Here is a 14323-nt window from a genome sequence, read left to right as displayed (position 1 = left end):
CAGTGCACAAAGTAATTGTTTTTTAAAAACACTAAAAGTAATATCCTCAGAAAGACAAGATGGAACTGTATCTGTAAAAAGGTAACAGAGGAGTATGAAAACGAATGCTCAGAAAACAAGAAAAAATCCTTGGAAAGTTGGAATGAAAGCAGAAACTTAAATATATATGTACACACAGACACACACATACATACATATATATATGTGTATATATATATATATATATATATAATGGGAAAGTTGGAAGATAAAGCTAGGAAATTTCCTGTATGAACTAACAAAAGAAAATAAAAATTTGGAGGATTAAAATCCAAGAAATTCAATATTACACCACAGAAATTCTAAAGAGAAAATGGAGAAGAATTAAGAAAATTTCCCATGAACTCCAAGAAAACCAAGTTATAGGAAAAAGTGAATATAACCATAACCATTATCTGACTCAGCTATGAATAATACGTAATTACAATGAAGAGGCTGGCTAACCTGTGTTAACCATACTGGGGGAAGGAACCTGGGTGTGGGAGGGAGGAAGGGAAGGGATTGATGAAGGAAATATGTGAGAACAAAATCCTTATTTGCCTTAGTAGAAAGTCAAACAGATACTGACCAAAACTGAAAATCAAGAAATAACATGCATAAATTATTGAAAAAATATAGAGGTATGTACCAGAAGAAACCTCTAAAAAAATTAAAAGTAATTGCCTCTGGGGATAATGACCCCGGGGTCAGGAAAGGTGACCAGGCAACCAATACTTTTTTTTATTATATACTTTATCTCATTTGAATTTTTGACATTAATGAAACCTATAAGCTAACCTTTGTGAAAAGCATTTTACAACATTAAGCAATATGAAATATCTCTCCATGTATTTTTATACATTCCAGTTAAATTGTAAACTCTCCTCAAATGGGTCCTCATGCCCATTTCTTGTTTCATTCTAGATAAATTATATTTTTTGTTACTATTATGAGTGACAGTATAAAAATTTTATTCCTTAACAGCTATTGCTGTTTTTTTTTAACTGAAAGAGTACTTGTATTTTTCTTGAATCCACAGATAACAGAAACCATTTTCATATTTGTATTTAGCACTGTGCCCCACCCACAAAACACAGAAGGTATATATTTAATAAATAATAGATACCATTGATAGAGTACCTACAACGTGTCACACACTAAACCTGGCAATTTATAATCTCAGATCTTTACAACAACTCTTTAAGGCAGCGTTTTGGTTAGGCTGCGAGGAAGACTAATCAGCTATAACAAAAGTAATGCAAAAATCCAAGGGCTTAAATATTTATTTCTCTGTCATGTAACAGTTCAAAGGTAAGTGAGTAATCTAGGGTGGGTAGACAGCTCTGCTCCAGGGAGCCCAAGCTGGCGAGTCAGTTCTGCCATCTTCGTCACTGGGCTCCCATCTCCAGATCCAAGGCTGCTGCTTCAAGTCTTGTCATTTTCCAGCCAAAGAGAAAAAGGAAAGGAGGGCATCCAGGGCAAATGGCTCTGTCTTTAAGGTAACACAAGAAGTTGCAGACGTCTCTTCCTTACACATCCCAATGGACCAAACTTAGTCACGGGTGCCCCCTCCCCCAACTGCATCTAGCTGGGAAATGAAGCTGCAGATGGCTGGTCACTGGCTGGCTAAAATTTGGGGCAGGATCATGGGATTCTATTTCTACAAAGAATGGCTACTGGAGTAAAGTCAGCAGTCTCTGTCACTGACAGTTATTATCACTGCTAGTTTATAGATGAGAAAACTGAGAATCAAGAGTTATTTGCCCCAGGCCACATAGCCGGTAATGATTAAGCCAGGATTCAATTCCATCTTTTGACTCTCAAGTCCACGGTATTTCTACTAAATCATGCTGAATGGCAATAGAAACTTTTTTTTTTCTTAATAATTTCTTGCTAAATATGACACAACTGGTCCTAACTAAATAGCCTGGGATGTCCTTCTTAATAATATACACATTATTCCAAAACTTCCTTCCCAACCAAACCCACTGCGGTTGAGTCGACTCTGACTCACAGTGACCCCATAGGACAGAGTAGAGCTGCCCCATAGGGTTTCCGGGGCTGTAAATCTTTTAAGGAAGCAGACTGCCATGTCCTTCTTCCGCAGAGCATCTGGTGAGTTCAAAGAGACCTTTTGGTTCACATTCGAGCGCTTTAAGCATTGTGCCACCAGGGATTCCCACAGGTGGAAGGGACTCTATATATTTAATTCTAACTCCCTCATTTTACAAAGAAAATAAGTAAAACTCAGAGGTTAAATGAGCTGCTTAGAGTTCCACAGCAAGTTACTGAAAGAAAAGGCAAGCAGAGATTCTAAGCTCCCTGATTTGAAATCTAGTGCTCTTTTCACTGCCCTATTCTATCTTCCTTGGAAACCCTGGTGGCGTAGTGGTTAAGTCCTACAGCTGCTAATCAAAAGGTCGGCAGTTCGAATCCACCAGGCGCTCCTTGGAAACTCTATGGGGCAGTTCTACTCTGTCCTATAGGGTCACTATGAGTCAGAATCGACTTGACGGCAGTGGATTTAGGTTTTTGGAATTCTATCTCCCAGGGGACTCAGAATTCATCTTGTCACAACTGTACGCACTCCCAGACGTTAACTAGTTTAAGACAATAAATTTTTTCTTCCAAATGATAACAAAGCACTAGTCCCAAGCAAACCCTCTAGTCTGGCCATATATTACCATTCTGTACACTTCTGAGAATTCATCAAGCGATGTTATCTTTGGACCACTGCAAAGCTAGAGGAGGAAAGCTTCATTGCCACAACAGTTTCTCTGCCTGAACATTTCTAAAATTTAGTATGTCCACTTGCACACACCATGAAAATAAAAGAATCTAAGCCTGATTTTTTTATTTCAATTGTGTTTTCCTTCGTGGTCACTAAAAGATCCCAACAGCAAGTTTGCTCTCAGAAAATGAAACATTTTACTCCTTCTATTTCAAGAGTCTAAATTATTCATAGCCTACTAGAAGCTCTACTTACTACTATCCTAAATACAAAATAGAAATCCAGGATGTCAGCTGAACAGAGCTAAATTAGGCAACTTCACAGTAGCCTAAAAGAAGTATAAAATTTACCATTGCACACGACTTCTTTCCAGCTTGTCTTCTTCCCACCCCGTCGCAAACTCCTCATTTAGATGATTCAAAAGACACCTGGTGCTTCAACTTTAAACAAAACACATTTAAAATAGTTTGGAGGAAATTTTAAAATATTATAGGGCAACGTAAACTAAATTTCCTTCGGAGTTTTAATCTCTTTGCTAAAAATGGGATCAGCAAAGGTCCATTCAAAAATGAAGAACTGTCATATACAAATTTTTACAAAGAAAGGGGAATCACTTGTTTAAACTACTTAGACGAAAATACGTATCTGGCATAAGAGCTGTAATACAGGCAGGCAGTTAAAATTGATGTTAATGGAATACAAACTACTAATAGTCAAAGAAGTTAAAAGAATCTCTCTTTGAAGAAAAAAAGGACAGGAAGCAAATAACCCGAATAAAAAATGAGATGGGTGATATTACAACAGACCCAGCTGAAATTAAAAGAATCATAACAGAATACTAAGAAAAATTATACTCCAACAAATTTGAAAACCTAGAGAAAATGGACAAATTTCTAGAAACACACTACCTACATAAACTAACACAAACAGAGGTAGAAAAAGTAAATAAACCTATAACAAGAGATTGGAGAGGTAATTAAAAAACTCCCAACAAACTCTCCAGCTTCGCTGGAGAATTCTACCACACTTTCAGAGAGTTAACACAAATATTACTAAAAGTATTTCAGAGCATAGAAAAGGATGGGATACTCTCGAACTCATGCGATGAAGCCAGCATAACCCTAATACCAAAACCAGGTAGAGACACCACAAAAAAAAGAAAATTACAGACCAATATCCCTCATGAACGAAGACGCAAAAATCCCCAACAAAATTCTAGCCAATGGCATTCAACAACATATCTAAAAAATGATTCACCATGACCAAGTGGGATTCATACCAGGTATGCAGGGATGGTTCAACGTTAGAAAAACAATTAATGTAATCCATCATATAAATAAAGCTAAAGAAAAGAACCACATGATCTTATCAATTAATGCAGAAAAGGCATATGACAAAGTCCAACACCCATTCACGATAAAAACTCTCAGCAAAATAGGAATAGAAGGAAAATTCCTCAACATAATAAAGGGCATTTACACAAAGCCAACAGCCGATATCATCCTAAATGGAGAGAGTCTGAAAGCATTTTCCTTGAGAATGGAAACCAGACAAGGGTGCCCTTTATCACCACTCTTATTCAACATTGTGCTGGAGGTCCTAGCCAGAGTAATAAGGCAAGAAAAAGAAATAAAGGGCACCCAAGTTGGTAAGGAAGAAGTAAAAGTATCCCTATTCGCAGATGATATGATCTTACACAGAAAACCCCAAAGGATCCTCAAGAAAACTATTGTAACTAATAAGAGATTTCAGCAAAGTATCAGGATACAAGATCCCCCCCGCCAAACATATAAAAATCAGCTGGATTACTCCACAGCAACAAAGATAACTTAGAAGAGGAAATCACTAAATCAATACCATTTAAAATAGCCCCCAAGAAGATAAACTACTTAGGAATAGATCTAACCAGAGACATAAAAGACATATACAAAGAAAACTACAAGACACTACTGCAAGAAACCAAAAGAGGCCTACAGAAGTGGACAAACATACCTTGCTCATGGGTAGGAAGACTTAACATTGTGAAAATGTCAGTTCTACCCAAAGCGATACACAGATACACTGCAATCCTGATCTAAATTATGACATTTTTTATCAAGATGGAGAAAAAACTCACCAATTTCATATGGAAAGGAAAGAGGCCCCAGATAAATAATGCATCATTGAAGAAGAAAAACAAAGTGGGAGGCCTCACACTACCTGATTTTAGAACCTATTATACTGCCACAGTAGTCAAAACAGTCTGGTACTGGTACAACAACAGATACATAGACCAATGGAACATAATTGAGAATCCAGATGTAAATTCATCCACCTATGAGCAGCTGATATTTCACCAAAGGCCCAAAGGCCATTAAGTGGGGAAAAGACAGTCTCTTTAATAAATGGTGCTGGCATAACTGGATATCCATCTGCAAAAAAGTGAAACAAGACCCATAACTCATACTATGCACAAAAACTAACTCAAAATGGATCAAAGACCTAAATTTAAAATCCAAAATGATAAAGATCATGGAAAAAAAAAAATAGGGACAATGCTAGGAGCCCTAATCCATGACATAAACACAATACTAACTATAAGTAACAATGCACAAACACCAGAAGAGAAACTAGGTAACTGGGAGCTCCTAAAAATCAAACACTTATGCCCATCCAAAAACTTCACATAAAGAGTAAAAAGGCAACCTGGGAAAAAATTTTTGGCTACAACATATTCAATCAGGGTCCAATCTCTAAAATCTAGAAGATACTGTAAAACCTCAACAACAGAAAAACAAATAACCCAATTAAAAAATGGGCAAAGGATATGTATGAACAGGTACTTCGTTAAAGAAGACATTAAGGTAGCTAACAGACACATGAGGACATGCTCATGATCATCAGCCATTAGAGAAATGCAAATCAAAACTACAATGAGATACCATCCCACCCCAACAAGGTTAGCACTAATACAAAAAACACAAAATAATATTAGAGTGGTAGTGAAGAGACTGGAACACTTATACACTGCTGGTGGGAGTATAAAATTGTACAACCACTTTGGAAACAGATTTGGTGCTTCTTTAAAAAGCCAGAAATAGTATCATATGACCCAGCAATCCTACTCCCTGGAATATATCCTAGAGAAAGAAGTGCCATCACATGAATAGATATACGTGCACCCATGTTCACTGCAGCACTGTTCACAATAGCAAAAAGATGGAAACAACCTAGTTGCCCATCAACAGACGAATGGATAAACAAATGATGGTACATACGCACAATGGAATACTACACAATAATAAAGAACAATGAGGAATCTCTGAAACATCTCACAACATGGATGAATCTGGAAGGCATTATGCTGAGCGAAATTAGTCAGCTGCAAAAGGACAAATATTGTATGAGACCAGTATTATAAGAACTTAAGAAAAGGTTTAAACACAGATGGTTATGAGGGGAGGAAGGGTGTGGAGGGAGGGAGAGGAGGATTCACAAGCTAGATAGTAGACAAGAATTATCTTAGGTGAAGTAAAGGACAACACACAATTCAGGGGAAGTCAGCACAAACGGACTAAATCAAAAGCTAGGAAGTTTCCTGAATATAACCAAACACTAAGAGGGACCGAGTACCAGGGGCCACAGTCTGGGGATCATGGTTTATGGGGACATCTAGGTCAACTGGCCTAACAAAGTTCATTAAGAAAACGTTCTGCATCCCACTTTGGTAAGTGGCATCTGGAGTTTTAAAAGTTTTTGAGCAGCCATCTAAGATGCATCAATTAGTCCCAGCCCACCTGGAGCAAAGGAGAATGAAGAACAGCAAAGGCACAATGAAAATACGAGCCCAAGAGAAAGAAAGGGCCACATAAACCAGAGACTCCATCAGCCTGACGCCAGAACTAGATGGTGCCCAGCTACCACCAATGACCACCCTGACAGGGAACACAAGAGAGAGTCCCTGACGGAGGAGGAGAAAAGTGGGGTAAAAACCTTGAATTCACATAAAACGACCGGACTTAATGGTCTGAGACTAGAGGAACATTCAAAGACATGGCCCCTGGATTCTCTGTCAACTCGGAACCAAAACCATTCCCAAAGCCAACTCTTCAGACAAAGATTAGACTGGACTATAAAACAAAATAAAACTCGTGAAGAGTGTGTTTCTTAGTACAAGTGGATACACAAGACTAATGGGCGGCTCCTGTCCAGAGGCAGGATAAGAAGGCAGAAAGGGACAGGAGCTGATTGGATGGACACAGGAAACCCAGGGGAGTGTGCTGTCACATTATAGGGATTGCAACTAGTGTCACATTATAATATGTGTATAAACATTTATATGAGAAATTAACTTGAGCTGTAAACTTTCACCTAAGTACAATAAAAAAAAAAAGAATCTCTCCTTGTCTAATTGCATAATGTCATCTAGCAAGGATAAAGATGGGACTAGAAAGGAGTATCACAGTTGAAAAAAAGGATGAGACATGAGAAAGCAAGCACTGTCTATGTTTGACTAAAGTCTTTCCTCACTTTGTCCATATCACATAGCATAGTAGTGGTCACAGTCCCTCTGGGAAAAATGTAATTTTTCCCTTTGTCATAGAAAACATTTAGAAATTTATATCACAACTCTCCTTAAAAAAAAAAAAAAAAAAAAGATTAGATCATCAACAACAGGGATGGAAAATTAACTGTATCACCAAAGATTTTTTAAAACGATGAAGAAAGGAAAAAACTCTCCAACACAGAGTGAATGTGACATAACTGAAATGTCTTATAATCTGGACGATTCCAATTTAGCTTGAGAGGATTATTAATTATCTATGTCAAAGATATAAACCCAACCCAGGTACAATTTCAGTCTGAGTGACCCTTTCAAGTTTTGAAATTACCTGTCTTTCAGTGAAGCTGCTTCTGACAGCTCATTTATGCCTCTTGAGTTACTGCGTATAATCCAACAGAAATAAGACGGTGCCCGCTCTCTCAGCAATCTATGGAAGGGGAACATAATAAATGTTCAGTTTAAAAACACTACTGAAATCCACAAGGCTGACACCATCTGGAATGCTCTCACTGTATCAATGTCAAGTAATATGCAAATGATACCACTTGAAGCCGAGATCAACAGACAATAATACTTGCCATTAACTAAATCCCTCCTGTGTACCTGGCACTGTACAAGGTGCTTTACATGTATTACTTTTCATCCCAACAAGAACTTTGTAAGGTTAGTACTATTCCGTTTTACAGCTGAAAAAACAGATTAAAGAGAACTTGAAAAGTTGCCCAATATTACATAGCTGATAATGTAGTAATAGAGTCAGGCATGAATGTCAAACAGTTCACTTTCAGAAAAACAAATCTGAAGGATGTATTTGGCCTACTAAAAAGAATTATAGGGCTAGTATCTTAAAATGGGCACTGACTTTGAATTCAAGTAAAATGAACTCCTTGACATCTTCAATATTTTCTGTTTATCATGATGTTGCTTATTAGTCCAGTTGTGAGGATTTCTGTTTTCTTTATGTTAAGGTATAATCTGTACTGAAGGGTATAGTCTTTGATCTTCATTAGTAGGTACTTCAAGTAAGTCCAAAAGACCTCTTGAAAGTGTTGAAGAGCAAAGATGTCACTTTGAGGACGAAGGTCTGCCTGACCCAAGCCCTCGTGTTTTCAATTGCCTTATGTGCATGAGAAAGCTGGACAATGAATAAGAAAGACCTAAGAAGAATTGGTGCCTTTGAATTATAGTGTTGGTGAAGAATATTGGATATACCACGGACTGCCAGAAGAATGAACAAATCTGTCTTGGAAATATAGCCAGAATGCTCCTTAGATGCAAGGATGGCAAGACTTCATCTTGCTTACTTTGGACATGTTATGAGAAGGAACCAGTCCCTGGAGAAGGACATCATGCTTGGTAGAGGGTCAGTGACAAAAGAGGAAGACCCTCAGTGAGACAGACTGACAGATAGCTGCAACGATGGGTTCAAACATAGCAACAACTGTGAAGATGGTTCAGGACTGGGCAACGTTTCGTTCTGTCATACACAGGATCGCTACAAGTTGGAACCAACTCAATGGCACCTGAACAACAACTATCTTTGCGGGAACAGATCACCAGGTCTTTCTCCCATTGGAGACCCCGGAGGGATTAAACTACCAACCTTTCGTTTAGCAGCCAAGCATTTAACTATTCCGCCACCAGGGTTCCTTACCAATCACTATAGGCAGGCTGATATGCATACATAAAAACATAAACAGGATAGCATTTTGAAAGACTGCAGCCTGAGTAATATGTTAGACGTGTAGGCTTAGCTGAAGCAATATAAATTGGCTGTGACAGAATGTCTCAGCAGTAAGGCCTCATGGACTCCATTATGGTCTAGATTATCTTTCACAGGTTCCAGACCAAACTTCTTGCTTGGATTCTTTACTCAACTGCTAAGCCTGAATTTGTCTGTCTTTACCCAGATAACTTTCTTTCAGTATTTGTGTCTTCCAGATTCCTATCTGCTATGTTATTTCTTTTTTATTTGAGCCAGACATAGATCTAAAGACAACCCTGTTGCTAACCTCTCCTCTCTTTCCTTGTAGGGACTAGCAACGAAGGAGTTACCTTACCTACTCAGCCACAGGATAGGATGCTATGCTATCTGATATACTATTTTTTCCAAGATGGAGAAGGAATAATCAACCTGAGGAAGCACGATGACAGGAAAAAAAAAAAGATTAAGTTTTTAAATTTTGAAATAAGCACCAGATTCTATAAAGATGCTGCAGATGTACAAACACCTGTTGCTGTCAAGTCCATTCCAACCCACAGTGATCCTACAGGGCAGAGTAGCACTGCCCCATAAAGTTTCCAAGGTAGACTTTTGGTTAGCAGCCGAGCTCTTAACCACTGCACCACCAGGGCTCTGCCTTCACAGAGCTTACCACTTTGAAGATGCTTGCTTAGCGTTGTGGGTACATCAGATGACAATGAGGACACACTGCCTGTCCTCCAAAGGCTCTCAGTCTATTTGTCTCAGTTATCTAGTGCTCTTATAACAGAAGTACCACAGGTGGATGGCTTTAACAAACAGAAGTTTAATCTCTCATCATCTAGAAGGCTGGAAGTCCTAGTTCAGGGTGTTAACTCCAGGGGAAAGCTTTCTCTCTCCTTGGCTCTGGAGGAAGGTCCTTGTCATCAGTCTCTCCCTGGTTGAGGAGCTTCTCAGTGCAGGTACCCCCAATTCCAAAGGACATGCTCTGCTCCCAGTGTTTCCTTCTTGGCGGTATGAGGTCCCCCTCCCTGTCTTTCTGCTCCTTACTCTCTTTTGTATCTCAAAAGAGAGTGACTGAAGACACAACCTAATTTTGTAGATGAGTCCTACCTAATTAACATAAACCCACCTAATTAACATAACTGCCATTAATCCCACCTCATTAACATCATAGAGGTAGGATTTACAACACATAGGAAAATCACATCAGATGACAAAATGGTGGATAATCACACAATACCAGCAGTCACAGCCTAGCCACTTTGACACGTTTTGGGGGACACAATTCAATCCATAACACTATTGAAGACATTCAAATAACTCGTTAGGATTTTATAAACTGCTTTCTTAGCATCTCTTTTGAGCCTCACTGCAACAACCTACAATAGGAACTATTATCCCCTCTTTACTAATAAAAAATTGGATTAATAAAAATTAGATTTCTTGTTCAGTATGACACAAATAATAAAAGGAGGAGCCAAGATTCAAGCCCAGGTCTTCTGGCTCCAATTCCATTAAGGTTCTCTGAGGAAAAATGAGTCTGGTTTCCGTCAAGTGAATTTAGAGCTCAATTCATAACATCTGAAATGAAGGCCTCATAACCCATACATTATATCATAGTTTCACACAAACACTCAAGGCAAAGCAGTGGTCATAGGAGGAAAAGTGGTCAGCAACTAAAGGGACATAAATTCTCAGGAACACGGCACAGCAGCTGGCCCAAGTCTTTCTACTCCCTTCTCCCCTGGCCAAACCCCGTCTCCCACACGCTCACTGTAAGTCTTTCCACACAGTTTAAATAAAAGACTGTTCAAGACTGTTAGAAATCAAAAGGTGTATGGTCATAAATCAGTTGAGTATTAGAGGGTAGTTGTGGGGTATCCAAACATTACAGAAGAAAAAGCTAAGACAGTCTGGAAGGATCTACATAATAACCAAACTTCTGCCACACTGATGAGTTCCTTGGAGGTTGAACTTACGACTTATCACAACCATCCTTGCCACTTCATTAAACGTCTATTCTCCAAGACTACCAGGGATCTAGCCCACTGTCAAAGGAGCCCTGGTGGCGCCATGGTTAACGGCTCGGCTGCTCACCTAAAGCTGGGTGATCTGAACCCAGCAGCAGATCTGGGGGAGATAATACCTGTGGGTCTGCTCCCATAAACCCTACAGCCTAGGAAATCCACTCCGCCCTGTAGGGCTGCTATGAGTCAGAGTCGACTGGACAGCAAACAACAACATCCCACTCCGTCTGTAACAGGCTATGGAAGCCACAATTCTGCCCACCCAGCATGCTTCCTCCCCACGCGTCTGTCAGTGTCTTGTACTCTGGTGGCCTGCATGTGGAGGTGATGCTGAAAGCTATGTCACTGGTGTTTCAAACACCAGCAGGGTCACCCATGGTGGACAGGTTTCAGCTGAACTTCTAGACCAAGACAGACTAGAAAGAAGGACCTGGCAATCAACTTCTGGAAAACTTAGCAGTGAAAACCTTATAAATAGCAGCAGAACACTGTCAAATTACCCATTGCACTGGGCAAATTTGCTGCAAAAGACCTCTTTAAAGTGTTAAAAAGCAAGGACGTCACTTTGAGGACTGAGGTGTGCCTGACCCAAGCCGTAGTATTTTCAATCACCTCATATGCGCGTGAAAGCTGGACAATGAATAAAGAAAACCGAAGAAGAATCAATGCCTTTGAATTATCGGCTGCCATGGGCTGCCAGAAGAACGAGCAAATCTGTCTTGGAAGAAGTACAACCAGAATGCTCCTTAGAACCAAGGATGGCAAGACTTCATCTTATGTTATCGGATAACATCTCTGACATGTTATCAGAAGGGACCAGTCCCTGGAGAAGGATACCATGCTTAGTAAAGTAGAGGGTCTGCGAAAGAGAGGAAGACCCTCAAGGAGATGGATTGATACAGTGGCTGCAACAATGGGCTCAAACATAAAAATTGTGAGGATGGAGCAGGACAGGGTTGTGTTTCGTTCTGTTGTACACAGCATCGCTATGAGTCGGAACCGACTTAATGGCACCTAACAACAACAGCATGCTTTCCTAACCCTCTTTTCTGATTAAGAAAACAACAAAAATGAATAAACATCCACCTTGTCTTGATCAAAACCATTCTCCACTCAATGTAGTTTGGGTAGGGTTGTCAAACAAGGGCCCCCAAAGTGTCCGTTCCATCCCCCAACTACAGAGATAGGTACAACACTATTTTGGTTACTTGTGATTTTTTTGGAATGCTTTTGAATTTTAACGTTAACATATTTTAAACTTAAAAGTTTTTATCTAACGTCTTCTTTTATAAATTTTAACTTAAAATTAAATTCAGCAGTATTCAAAAGAAATAAAAATTAGCTAAAACAATCCTGCATTTTAAAAAGTCTCAACTGAAAAACTAGTATGTGAAATATTAAAATTTTGGTGGTAGTTGTTGTTGTTAGGTGCTATTGAGTCAGTTCCAACCCACAGAACGAAATTCTGCCCAGTCCTGTGCCATCCTCACAATACTGCCATGTTTGAGCCCATTGTTGCAGCCACGTGTCAATCTATCTCACTCAGGGTCTTCCTCTTTTTCATTGACCCTCTACTTTACCAAACATGGTATGCTTCTCCAGAGACTGGTCCCTCCTGATAACATGTCCAAAGTATGTGAGATGAAGTCTTGCCATCTGAGAGGGACTCTGGCTGTACCTCTTCCAAGACAGATTTGTATGTTGCTCCGGCAATCCATCGTATATTCAATATTCTTCACCAACAGCAAAGTTCAAATGCATCAATTCTTCAATCTTCCTTACCCATTGTCTAGCTTTCACACACATATGAGGCAATTGAAAATAACATGGCTTGGGTCAGGTAAACCTTAGTCCTCAAAAAAAGTTTTGGTTAGTGATGATAAAATATAGTTTTCTATATAGTATATGATCGGTAACCAAACCAAAAGTTCTTATAAAGTTGTCAAAGCCTTAAATATTAAAAACCTGGGAAAATCAATGACGTGACTTAACGAATTTATTGCCACAGTCTGGGTGACCTAGACCTCTGTCAGAAACATGCACAGGGTCACTAAGCCAAATCCAAGTTTAAGGCCTCCAGAACTTGTGCTCTTACCAACTATCTACCTAGTTGGTACCTGGCACATAACTGATACTTGTTTGGCTATCGAATGAATGAATAATCAATCACCTCACTGTTTCACAAACTTTTAGGGTCTCCTCAGGATGGTACTCAATGTCCTACATGTCCTAGCCTCAACCTCATCTTCCTGTACTTCCTAACATGTGTCCCATATACTACAACCAAACTGGTCCCTCAAATACATCCTGCAGTTTCCCACCTTCATTCTGGTTCCCTCCACTGGGAATTTCCTCCTCTAAACCTATGCCTCTACAAATTCTATCTTCAAGTCCCAGCCCTTGTCATTAAGTCCATAAATATGTCCATAAAGTATTCTCTAACCTAATGTCCTTTGATAATATCTCTCTCATGTGAACTCCTACAACACTTATAGTCAGCAATTATAGGCTATATTGGCAAGTGTTTTGTTCTATTGCACATAGGGTCGCTATGAATCAGAACCGACTCGACGGCACCTAACAACGATAACAACAGAGTGTTTAAGGACAGGGGATAAGAAGGTATGGCTGTTTAGCAATTCTACTCAGCATCAAACATGGTTCTATATACATTATAACACTTAGCACATATTGTTAAATGAATTTAAGATATTTTTATTATCCAAAAATGAACCTATCACCTTTAATCTCCCCTTTTTATACATGTCACTGGCCAACTTTAATTCACAATTAAAGGGTTGTGTATGCACGTGTATGTGTATGTGTGTACACGTAAAATGCCAAACTATACAGTACTTATAGTGGAGGACAGCTCTCACCACATAATAATGCTGCAATTCTCAGTCTTGAAACAATCCAGTTTTTAAGGAAGACCGTCAGAAAATCATTTTACATTAGCACCATTAAAGACCAGCATATTAAAGTTCTATACACTAATGGAGCCCTGGTAGCACAGTGGTTAAGAGCTTGGCTGCTAAGGGCTCCTTGGAAACCATACGGGGCAGCTCTACTCTGTCCTATAGCGTCGCTAAGAGTTGGAACCAACTCCACAGCAATGGGTTTTTGTTTTTGTTTTTTGGTATACGACTAAATATGTTCACAGATCCTGCAAAAGAAAGAAACTGGGAACAATTTTAAAAGTAGACATATGTTGAAAATATTCCAGGCATCCAAATCCAAAAGACCCATCGGTCACAAGGGGAACGTAACAAATTTGGTGGGCTCTTCACAAACTGAGA

The 14323-nt window shown here is 39.2% G+C and overlaps 2 protein-coding genes across 13 annotated transcripts in view; one reads left to right on the top strand and one right to left on the bottom strand.

The window, feature by feature from the left end:
- The window catches only part of TLR5 (toll like receptor 5), a 566717-nt gene that overhangs the window by 311136 nt on the left and 241258 nt on the right, over positions 1-14323 (top strand). The window lies entirely within an intron of this gene.
- The window catches only part of DISP1 (dispatched RND transporter family member 1), a 211117-nt gene that overhangs the window by 169868 nt on the left and 26926 nt on the right, over positions 1-14323 (bottom strand). For 9 of the 12 annotated variants that reach the window (XM_049868010.1, XM_049868005.1, XM_049868017.1 and 6 more), the window contains one exon: positions 7621-7719. The exons of the other annotated variants lie outside the window; for them this stretch is intronic. The gene's annotated coding sequence lies outside the window, so the exon portion shown is untranslated. The remainder of the gene's footprint in view (positions 1-7620; positions 7720-14323) is intronic. 12 annotated transcript variants of the gene reach the window in all.

Source organism: Elephas maximus, chromosome 24 (genome assembly GCF_024166365.1).
Source record: "Elephas maximus indicus isolate mEleMax1 chromosome 24, mEleMax1 primary haplotype, whole genome shotgun sequence".
NCBI classification, from domain to species: Eukaryota; Metazoa; Chordata; class Mammalia; order Proboscidea; family Elephantidae; genus Elephas; species Elephas maximus.
Note: the sequence above shows the minus strand (reverse complement) of the source record. Positions and strands in the feature narration are given on the sequence as shown.